Here is an 11,758-nt window from a genome sequence, read left to right on the forward strand (position 1 = left end):
CAATCATATGTGGATGGGGACTGCTCGGTAGGCAGTAGTGACTGATACTAATCTTAGATCTTAAAGACAGATACCTGCTTTGTCTATAGACAGAAGAAATTGCTCTCAGATCATCTAAAATGTTAAGTCCTGAACATGACTTCTGGCCAGAAACTGTACCTGCCTAATGGGATAAGGACAAATGGACACTGCTTCTGAGAGGAGCTTTTCCCCATTCTTGCTTTTGTGTCCTCTTGTCTTATATTGTTCTTAATTAGAATTTTGTAATTTATAATTCTTAACAAAAGAACATAACCATTGAAAACAGGCCCATTACTAGTCTTAGTTAGAATTTCCATCGCTATAAAGAGACACCATGACCAAAGCAATTCTTATAAAGTCAAACATTTAATTGGGACTGAATTACAGTTTCAGATGTTTAGTCCATTTTCATCAAAAAGGAACCAGGCATGGTGTTGGAGAAGGAGCTGAGAGCCTATATCTTCATCCAAAGACAGCAAAAAATACTGTCTTCCAGGCAGCTAGGAGGAGGGTCTCAAAGACCAATCCCACAGTGAGTCCCTCCCTCCAACAAGGCCACACCTCCTCCCGCAAGGCTATAACATCCTAATAGTGCCAGACCCTGGGCTAAGGATATTCAAACACTTGAGTGTATAAGGGCCAAACCTAGTCAAACCACTATACCAGTCATTCTAGAGAAAGCTTCCAAACTACTCTTTAGAGAGGTGCCTTCTCTGACTCCTCAGCACTGAGATTCCAAGTGTACATCACCACATCTAGGTGGGGTTCAATGTACTTATATGCTATGCACTTTGCCAACTGACCTGTTTTCTCAACACACACACACACACACACACACACACACAAATATGTGTATATATGTACATATGTATATATGCATACTTACATACATTATGTATAATATATATGTGTATACATATACATATATGTATATATAATCAGCTCTAATCAACCTTGGGAATAAAAGTGTTTTAGGCTTTACTAAGAAATAAACAGGTCATCTCAAAGCTGGACAGTATCTTCAACCTTATTTCTTTCTTTTGATTTCTTTTTTATTTTGTTATTATTTTTGACATCAGTTATCACTGTATAGAGCTCAAAAATAAAATGAAACAAAATCAAATGGCAAAAGCGAGATATCAAAACAAGGTTCTCTTCAGTATCAACAACTACATTTCAGGAGTCTTTTTAGATGCTCCGACTTAAAGTCAGTTTACAATATGCTAGGACAGACAAAGTACAGAATTTTCATTAAGAAATATCTCTTTGGTTACAGTCACATATTAGCCTAGTGTGACTCTCAGAATTAGGGTTCCTTTATTGCCATTAAAAGTATTCTGTCATGTGAACTTCCTAATAGGACTTTTAAAAAGAGTGAGAAATAATTAATTGGTATTCTATACTCTGTCATGTACAAACTGAAACCGAGTACCTTTTTTGTTTAAAGAAAAAGAAAAGATGACAATAGCCTTTGTCTGCTAAATAATTCCACTACAATTAGGAAGACAAAAGAAATAGTTTTAGAAGATTATAAAAATTAAATGTGATACCAATTATGCTGTTGAGAAATGAATATAACTGAAGTGAAGTCAGCAAGCCTTGACTATGCTATTTATATGAAGATACTTAAAATTCAATTTGATCATCTTACAAAGACTGGAGGAATCTAAATGGACTTTAATCCTTCCTCCCTTTGAGGTCTATGCAAATTGAGCATATTCACTCTGGTTGCTTTTAGTGTTCTCTTTTCCAGAAGTTTCTTTAAATGTCAAAATTATCATTAGTTGGGACACAGGTGATGTATGTCCAGTTACTGTTTATTTTCTGTTATTGATTCATTCAGAAACATTCTCATTAGGGATCTAAGGGTATACATCTGCTTTTGGGGGGGGAAGACAAACTGACTCATTAAGATCTTGACACGCAGGAGTGAACTACCCTGATAAGTTTTTCCTCTTCGCTCTGTTTGTAAGCACATTGTTAAACATATAAATTCAATAGCACACTTTAAAGAGGCAACCTTCAAAAACAGAAATAAAGTGTGTTATTGTTTTTTTAAAATAACATGTTCTCAATCAAATTGTCATAGTTTCCTTTTAAGTACATGTCCTCTCTCCCATAACATGGTTCCTTCCATATGGCTGGCTCTTACACAATCACTGATCAGGTTGTTCTAAAAGAGATTGTTTTATGTGTCACAGATGGCTATAAATGACATGGCCTGTCACAAACTGTAAACGTACATAAAGCATTATGAGAATTTTTTCACAATTTTTTAAAGACTAAATCCATTGAACAATCTTCAAAAGTGTGTTTTGCAGATGACCTTGTCATGGCTCAATGTAAAAAGGTTGGCTATGCCTTTTTATTCTTTTGAATTTTGCTTATTATTTATCAGTTAAGCAAAATAAATAATACTGTTGAACAATGAACTAGAAGGAACTTACAGAGATTAGTATGAAGCATTCTTTTCCTTTTATAATAAAAAGAAACAAAAAGCAAACAACTTTCAAACATGCAAAAAACCACTGCTTTTTCAAAACTTGTTTAAGGACATCAGATACCACAAATCCCCAAATATAGTACGTCACTTAATAAGCAAACATATGAGAGCATAGATACAATGTACAGAGTCTAGATGTACACAGGTGACTATGATTGTAATTCCATTGTCTCCCATTTTATATAAAATCTGTATTTTCCTCTTGACAGAGAAAGATCTAGAGTATGAGTTTATTAGTGTCTTGAATGGAACAAGTGAGGTGAGAATGACTTCGGGATGATTAGCCTGCTAACCAGTGATCTAGTGTGTATCCTCCTCTTAATCATAAGAGATTTAGATGGACAGAGTGTCTTCCAACTACAATAAAGAGATGAACACTAAGGAAAATTTTAGAGTAGAAAAGAGATTTCATGTGTTGAGCCTGTGCCTCTAGCATCTGTGAGGCCAGGTTGTGGCTTTTCAAGGCTGTTTGCCTCCTCATCTTTGAAAGAAGATCATGCTCTGGAGAGGACCAATGAGACCATGGTATTGATTGTAGAGAGCCGTGGAAAGCAGAGACATCTCTGGCAATCCGATGCTCTCACAAGTTCTGTAATTTACTGTCTTTGTGTGAGGGGAAAGCGCGCGAAGTCACAAGCCCATCCCGGGGCATATAGGATTTTATGGGCATTTGACCAACCAGATATGTACACATCACTCCAGGGGGTATTTAACCAGGGCCTTCCCAGGACTCGGGGCCTTTTCCGCCAGCCGGTTCCCACCAGCCGGCTTTTCCCAGCGGGTCTTTCCTCTATAACATCATAATAAAGATCTGCTGAAGAACGTTGGTGTCTGTGTTATCTCGTGGGCGAGAACACGCCACCCACATATTGGTGCAGAAATCCCGGGAAATTTGAAGGTACCTTGCGGAGAAGGACCTCCCAGCCGGAGTTAAACATAAAAGGAATCACTGCAGTGGAAGGCAGAATCAGCGAGGTATGTTTAATCCTGAATCTTTTCATATTTCCCCTAAGTCACAAGCTGCAGTGGAAGCGTTGGCTATCCTGGTACCGGCTTTAATTTTATTTCTATTGCTGTTATATTGCTTTCACTGGTACGCCTGTTAAAATCTTGCCGCTTGAGCCGCCCCCCCCACTTCTAGCAGAAAGTTGGTTCGGTCCACTTTCCAGCAGTGTTTTCAATCCAGTGCGATTTTTCTAAAATAAGAGAAACTTGGTTCCGCCTTTCCTTTAGCTGCCTTGAGCCGCGGGCTTCAGCGAGCGAGCAGAGCCTTAATCCCGCCCCCTGCTGCGCGGTGCTTCAGGCAGCAGTTTTTACGAGCAGACAGAGGCTCCGCACAATTAATTAGCCGCGAGTGAGCTACGGAGCGGAGTTTTTCTCGGAAAGTTAGATTCCCCCCTAAGATACAGCATGGGGTCCTCACAGTCAGTCGTGATGGGGCTCCAAACGCTCCTGGCACAACACAAACTGAAAGTTTCTGCTCATACATTGGAAAACTTTGTCAAAGAAATCGACAGAGTGGCCCCTTGGTACGCTCGCACAGGAACGCTAACGCTTGCTTCCTGGGACAGGCTGGAACAGGATCTAGTTCGAGAACAGCAAAATGGAAAGTTGAGGCTAGGCACACGCCCATTGTGGAAATTGATACGATCATGCTTGCAGGATCAGAAGTGTAGCTCGGCTATTGTGGCGAGTCAGGAAATACTGAAAGAGATTCAAGATAAAATATTGCCAGTAACTGGTTCTGGGAAGCGCTTTCAAGCTGAGGATGGCAGCTTGGGTAGACTGTCTACAGAGACTCCCCAGACACAGATCTGCAGGAGGGAAGGAGGAACCGGAGAGTTCCTGGGAGAGTCTTTTACGAAGAGAAAGCCTCTATATCCAGTAGAGGAATTGCAAAATCTGAAATTATATGAATATGAATCGGGGAGGTCTGGTTCTTCCAAGCGGAAACCAGAGAAAGATGGAAAAATAGTCCGTTATGAGGCGGAAGGATATAAAGAAGTAGTCCTCTTTGAGGCGGAAGGATTCCATTCACGTGGGCGGCTGCAGCCGCAGAGTAGAGAACAAAAGGAGGCGGGGATTAGAAAGCGCGCGCTTACAGCTCCCCCGCCCCCTGGAATTCTCAGGCAGCACTCCCTGCTGCAATTTTGAGAGCACCGCTGCCTTATGCAGACAAGCGCAGTGCAACTACCTTCCTTTCAGAGAAAGATAAAAAGAAAGATGTTTCAAGCCTTTCCAGTGTTTAAAGCTGCGAAAAGAAGTTGTATTTACACATCAGTAGAATATATTTCTATTAAAGAACTTGCTGAGTTAGTTCAAAAGCATGGGTTTGATGCTAATTTTACAGCCATGAAGTTTGAGAGATTTGCTGCTATGGCAATAGTTCCAAATATTTGGCAAAATACAATAAAAGCTACTCTCCCCAATAAGAATTAATAGATACTGGGGCTGATGTAACAATTATTAGAAGACAAGAGTGCCTTTAACTTGGCGTTTGTCTGATCCCTCATTCAACTAAAAGGAGTTGCTTATTCAGTTAAACCAAAAACAAAGTTCAAATTTAAGATATATGAAATTAATGAGACATTACAACCTGTCTTGCCTACGTCAGTTACCATTCTAGTAAATACATAAAATTGTTATAGATTTAAAAGATTGTTTTTATTGTTCCTTTACATCCTGGTAAAGGTGATGAGTTTAAATCCAATGAATTTATTAGTGATTCTTGAGAGCCCATGAAACAATGTCATTAAAAGGTTGCTTCAAAGAATGATTAATAGTCTTATATAAGAATTTGTTATTGCTTTAATACAGAAATTAAACATTTAAATCTCTCAGTGTATTTTATTCATTTTGTTAACTGATATCTCTAAAAAGAGTTTTTCTGTACGCCCTTGCTCTAATACAATGAGTTTTGAAATTTTGGAGTACTTGTTGCTCCAGAAAAATTCAAAGACAGTATCTTTATAATATTTGAGAATTCAGTTACATCTTAAACAGATTGTCACACAGAAAATTCCAATAAGAATGGATAATGGGGGCTAGAGAGATGGCTCAGCCGTTAAAGGCTAGGCTCACAACTACAAATATTTAGAGTTCAATTCCCAGCAACCCATGGTGACTCACAATCATTCGTAGTGAGATTTAGTGCCCTCTTCTGGCTTACAGGCGTACATACAAAAATTGGTTTACTTTTAATGATTCTTAAAAATCAAGTTAACAGATATTAATTGGCTAAAACCTCATCTTAAACTTACCATAAGAGGATTTAAACCTCTGTTCGATGTTTTTCAAGGGAGATACAAATCCTAATTCCCCTCGACAGTTAACTGATGAGGGATAGATAGCTTTGTAAAAGTATAGAATAAGCTGTTGGTCATTAAAAGATAAATTATCTAGACCATGATACACTATTGGCTGTTTACATTATTACTACTCATGTGCTCACAACAGACCTTGGCCAAAGAAACCATTAATGTGAATTCATCTATCTACAAATAAAGTTTGAACATCTTATTTTGAAACTATTACAGTATTAATACAAGATTGTAAGATAGAATCCTAAAAATATTTTAGATGAAATGCTAATTCTTTATTCCAAATAAAAATTAAATTGATTATTAGAAAATAATGATATTTAACCTATTACTTGGCAAAGTTTTTAGACAAAATTGATAATCATTATCCATAAGACAAGTTGTTAACAGTTGTTCTCTATACATGCTTTTGTTTTCCTATAAATTTACATACAGCCCATAGAAAAAATATTTACTATATTTACAGATGCCTCATCAATTTATTAGACAGTATATGTAATTATATCACATGTTCATTTTCTTGAATTTTCCCCTGCTTCAACACAAATAATTAAATTATGTGCTGTAGACACTGTTTGAAATGCTGAAAATTCAAGCTTTCAATTGGTACACTCATAGCCAGTATATGGCTCATGGTTTGTAACTACTTAAAATTGTTGCCCTTTTAGATATTACTAATTCTCAAATTTTACAGTTAATTATAAAAATACAGCTTAATTTAAGAAACATGTACTGTTTCTTTATAAGACATTTAAGCGTTCATTAGATTGCCTAGAACCCAGGACAATGCCAGAACAGATTTGTATACTAGTCAAATTATAGACCATATAGAAACAATTGGCCATACAATCTTATTCTTTATATCATCAAAATAATAATAGCTTGAGACTATAATTTAATATTTCTAGAAAGTGTACAAGTAAAATAACAAAACTTCTTCTCAGTGTCCTCAATTTTCATAATGGTGTCAAGCCTTGAAGACTTACACATGATTAATCATGACAAATGGATGTTACTCATGTCCCATCTTTTGGGAGACTTCAATATTTACATGTTTCCATTGACACCTGTTCTGGAATTATTTTTGCCTCCCCGTTATCGGGAGAAAAGGCAGCACATGTTATCCAACATTGCCTTGAGGCCTAGAATGCCTGGAGAAAGCCTAAAATTCTCAACTTATACGTCTCAAAAGTTTGGATAATTTTGTCTCCAAATAGAGGTGACTCACCTGACAGGTCTACCATACAATCCTCAAGGACAAGACATTATAGAACAAGATCATCGTACTCTTAAATCTTATTTTTTAAAACAAAAAGGGGGAGTCGAGGAGGCTCTACCCTCAGTGCCACGAGTCACTGTTTCTATAGCACTCTTTGCTTTCAATTTTTTAATTTTGGACAGTCAGGGCCATTCGGCTGCTGACCATCATTGCTTAGAGCCTGATAGGCCAAAGGAGATGGTCAAGTGGAAGGACGTCTTGACCAGACAATGAAAGGCCCGGATCCTATTTTAATAGGATCCAGGGGAGCTGTCTGTGTTTTTCCACAGGAGGAAGACAATCCATTCTGGCTACCAGAGCGACTGACGCGAAGGCTCGTGACAACTGAAGATGACACTCAGAAGAATTCATCTGCAGATGTTTCCAGTCCTAATTTGGATTCTCCAGAATTGGGTTCCTAGTATATGGGGAGAACAACGATGGGCTATATTATCTGCTTTTCCTAAACCTATACCTGTTAGACATGATGCCATGGTGTTTCCAAGATTTCTTACAACTAATAAAACCATGGGGCTACCTTATCTTCCCTATGATAAAACGGAGGCCCCCCTGGGAGAAAATCGTTCCTTGCCTGAACGGGGTTCTCTCTGTTTTCAGATTACTGAGACAGGAAACTGTATAACTCTCTCTAAGAGAACCTTGGGGTGGTTTTATGAAAAGAGAGACTGGGTTAAACTAACAACAAAAAGGAATGATAATGAAAAGGACAATAGTTATGTAAAAGAGTTCTCACAGTCCTTTTTACAACCAGCCATTTGGATGGATGGAACATTTTTATCACCCAAACTTATTGATGGAGAGCGTCCTCGTCAACCTAAGGTTTCTCCTTTTTGTAGTTTAGAAGATGAGGGAGCTGTTCTACCTTGGTCTGATTGTCAATCCAGAGTAACACGATGGGCAGATACCAATGAAACCTTTTCCTTTTCACCCAATATGTTGGGAGATCCTGGAGCTGGCGCAGTAATGAGAAAGGGTCCTTTTCTACAGAGTGTTAGTATGAATCCTTTTCACAAATGGCTACTCTGTGGAGTTAATGGCAGTTGTACCGACCTCAATTCACTAGCCTTTCTCCAGGGTGGAGCGACAGGAAGAACATCCTTTACAGGAGTTATTAATGGAACTATGGTGAAACAGAGTTCAGATCCGGTCCCTCAGTTGACAAATCCTATTCAGTTAATTACTGGAGTTAACAGGATCATTGTAAATCAAACGGTATTTTCACCTACACCAGTGTGTGTTTTTCCACCTTTCTTGTTTATTCTCTCAAACTCCTCATTTGAAAAATGCACTAATGATTCATGCATGATGTCTCAGTGTTGGGCTGTTGGACAAGCTAAACGTGCCATGGTTGCCAGAGTGCCACGATGGGTTCCTGTCCCTGTTGAAACACCCTCTACTCTATCATTATTCAGACAAAAAAGAGACTTTGGCATAACTGCAGCCATAATAACAGCGATATCAGTCACTGCCATTGCAGCTACAGCTGCTGGGATTGCTATGTCAACCAAAGTCCAAACAGCAGCAGCCTTAAATCAGCTGTCCGCTACAGTGACAGAGGCAGCCAACTTCCATACTTCTGCTAATGCTGAATTGAAAGGCGGATTGATGATTGTTAATCAGCGCCTAGATTTGGTAGAAGAAAGAATAGATATCCTTTTTCAATTGGCACAACTGGGATGTGAGAGAAGTCTGGGAGCAATCTGTTACTAGTGTTCAATATGAAAACTTTACTCGAGCAGCTAATTTGTCTAGACAATTGTCTCGTTACCTAGCAGGAGAATGGTCAGAAGGATTTGATGAACTTCTCGAAAAGTTGCGAGCAGCGGTGGCAGCCATCAACTCAACGCGTATGGACGTTTCGCTGACTGAAGGACTCTCCACCTGGATCTCTTCAGCCTTCTCTTTCTTTGAAGAGTGGGTGGGAGTACGCATGTTTGGTACAACCCTGTGTTGTGGATTAGTGTTCATACTCTGGTTGGTTTGCAAGCTCAGAGCTCAACAGAAACGTGACAAAGTCATGATTACCCAAGCACTTGCAGCCTTAGAACAAGGTTCATCTCCCGAAATCTGGTTATCTATGCTAAAGAAATAGCCAACAAATAGATTCTCAGCTACTGCACCCCAAGGGTTCAGCCCATTGCATTGGGTCAGTGAGGAGTTTTAGTCTGACTGGTCCTTGTCTGTGTAGCTCTGGTACCGGAATTTTGAGACAAACAGCCCTTGCACCCCTAGGAGGTGACTCCATTGCACAGGGATGGGTGTTTGCATCTCTCTCGGTTTCCCCTAGCCTTTGCACCCAGAGGACTCGTTTCCATTGCACCTGGTAAGGTGGGAGAGACTGTATCAAACTATTAGTCCTTGATCGCTTATTCCCCCATAATGGAATTTGCTTGATCGGGCTTGAGTTTGAGTTATGATTGGTACCGTGCCAGACAGACCAAGGACAGCTCTATCTTTTGTCTCCAGGCCAGCTGCCATTGGTCCCAACGACGGGAATGGGTTGATGCCATATGCCAGACGTACACTATGTGGTCTGAGTTTACCCCATGATGGGCATTACGAGTGGCCACAACCTGGGGCGCACATTCAATGAATGCCAGGTGTGGGTGCAACCCTCGTAGCCTAAGACAGGGAGCTCACCATTCTTTGATGCTGGCTATGGGAGAACATCAACTAGCCTAAGACACGGGAAATGGCCAGTGCCTGTGATTCTCATTTAAAACAAAAAGGGGGAGATGTAGAGAGCCGTGGAAAGCAGAGACATCTCTGGCAATCTGATGCTCTCACAAGTTCTGTAATTTACTGTCTTTGTGTGAGAGGAAAGCGTGCGAAGTCACAAGCCCATCCCGGGGCATATAGGATTTTATGGGCATTTGACCAACCAGATATGTACACATCACTCCAGGGGGTATTTAACCAGGGCCTTCCCAGGACTCGGGGCCTTTTCCGCCAGCCGGTTCCCACCAGCCGGCTTTTCCCAGAGGGTCTTTCCTCTATAACATCGTAATAAAGATCTGCTGAAGAACGTTGGTGTCTGTGTTATCTCGCGGGCGAGAACACGCCACCCACAATTGATGAATAGTATCTATATGCCTTGTCTATGGTACCATGGAGACAGTTTCTGCCAAATATGAGGAATAAAAAAGCAGAATAAAAACAGCTCATTAAAGATAACTGCTCATTTGGAATCTGAAGATATATCACTTATGTTCATTCTTATACAGGCCATACATATGTGGTACAATTATATATACTGAATATATGAAAGATAAGACTCACCCCTTTAAAAACGTAGAACCCTAGTGCCCACGCCCTTTCGGGCAGTCCGGGGTGACTGAAGGCCGTGATCTGGTGTGTCGAGGGCAGTGCCCCCCCCCTCCGCCATACTCGGTATTATGAGAACAAGCTGGAGGGCTGCACGTGCTCGGGCGTGAAGGAAGACCTGAGTGCATGTCTGCTGCAGTCGGCCTGTGTGCTCCAGGAAAGAAAATTCTCATGGCAGTGTTTGAAGGAAGGCTACTGCAGAGCTTTGCAGTATTCATTCTTTTGAGTGTAAAAGATCAATGTTGGATGCCAGATCAAGATTCAGAGGAAGAAAAAGATATTGATAACATTATGTTGAAGGCAAGATGAAAACCACCCAGGTTTGGTCCTTAACACAAAAGAACCAAAATGGGAAGCACAGTAGCTGCCGCATCTATTTGGCCTCCAGGCCAGGAGTTCCTCCTAAGGACACCAGAGAAATCAGATCAGTGCCGTTTCTGAATGATTCTGTTGGGTGAAGTCATTTATAGAAGATCCATGGGACTGAACAACTATGGGCTAAGAACTTAATGTGTTTTGGAAATTGCCTGATGGAGAGATTCTGTTCAAGGATGACCCTTCAATCAGATTATACAGTATGTGCATCCAGGAGACCACATAAGATAGGCATAGATAGTAACACAGATCATGTTGTCAGCCTCCTACAACTTGTTTTTGGTTCTTGGTTTCAATTTTAGGCCAGCCCTCTCCTCATAAAGGGGTGATATCAGCCACAGTCTACATCATCAAGATCTTGGCTCCAAAAAGGAGAGTTTGAGCTGGCCCACAAATCACACCCTACAGAAGGACTCTGGTCCTTTCTGGGTCATATGCTCCTGCTCCATCCTTGGTGATCTTGGCTAGATCCTGATCTCATGTACTTTGTTGACAGCATTCACAGTCACATAGGATGAGTTATGGGCCTCATCCCTAAACAATGGAATTTGCAGCAAACAGAAAGAACAGATGTTCACTCCAGATAGCAAATGTCAGTGACATAAAGTGGCTGGGAAAGTTTAGAATCCTGATCATTTTATTTTGACCACTTAATACAGTAGAGAGCCATCAGGACACTAAATCTTCAGTGTGATCTTGCCATTGAACAGGGAGTCATTAGAGCTTCTATATTGTTCCGTAGTTCACTGGAGCTAAAGCAGTCAAGGATTGTGAAGTTCACTTGCTGTTTTAAAGTTCTTGAAGCTGTGAGGATTCCCTAGGCTGTTTCTGAGGTCTGCTCTATGTGCTGCCCCCACTGGAAGTGGAAGGTACTGTACCCTTCTGCTCTATGTGCTGCCCCCACTGGGAGTGGGAGGTACTACACCCTTCTGCACT

The 11,758-nt window shown here is 40.4% G+C and overlaps 1 pseudogene; it reads left to right on the forward strand.

Annotated features, from left to right (window-relative positions):
• The first annotated feature begins 3,958 nt into the window (after positions 1-3,958).
• On the forward strand, positions 3,959-10,731 carry LOC114626074 (annotated as a pseudogene).
• The last annotated feature ends 1,027 nt before the right edge of the window (positions 10,732-11,758 follow it).

The sequence above is a fragment of the Grammomys surdaster genome, unplaced genomic scaffold (assembly GCF_004785775.1).
Source record: "Grammomys surdaster isolate TR1022 unplaced genomic scaffold, NIH_TR_1.0 227, whole genome shotgun sequence".
Taxonomy (NCBI): domain Eukaryota; kingdom Metazoa; phylum Chordata; class Mammalia; order Rodentia; family Muridae; genus Grammomys; species Grammomys surdaster.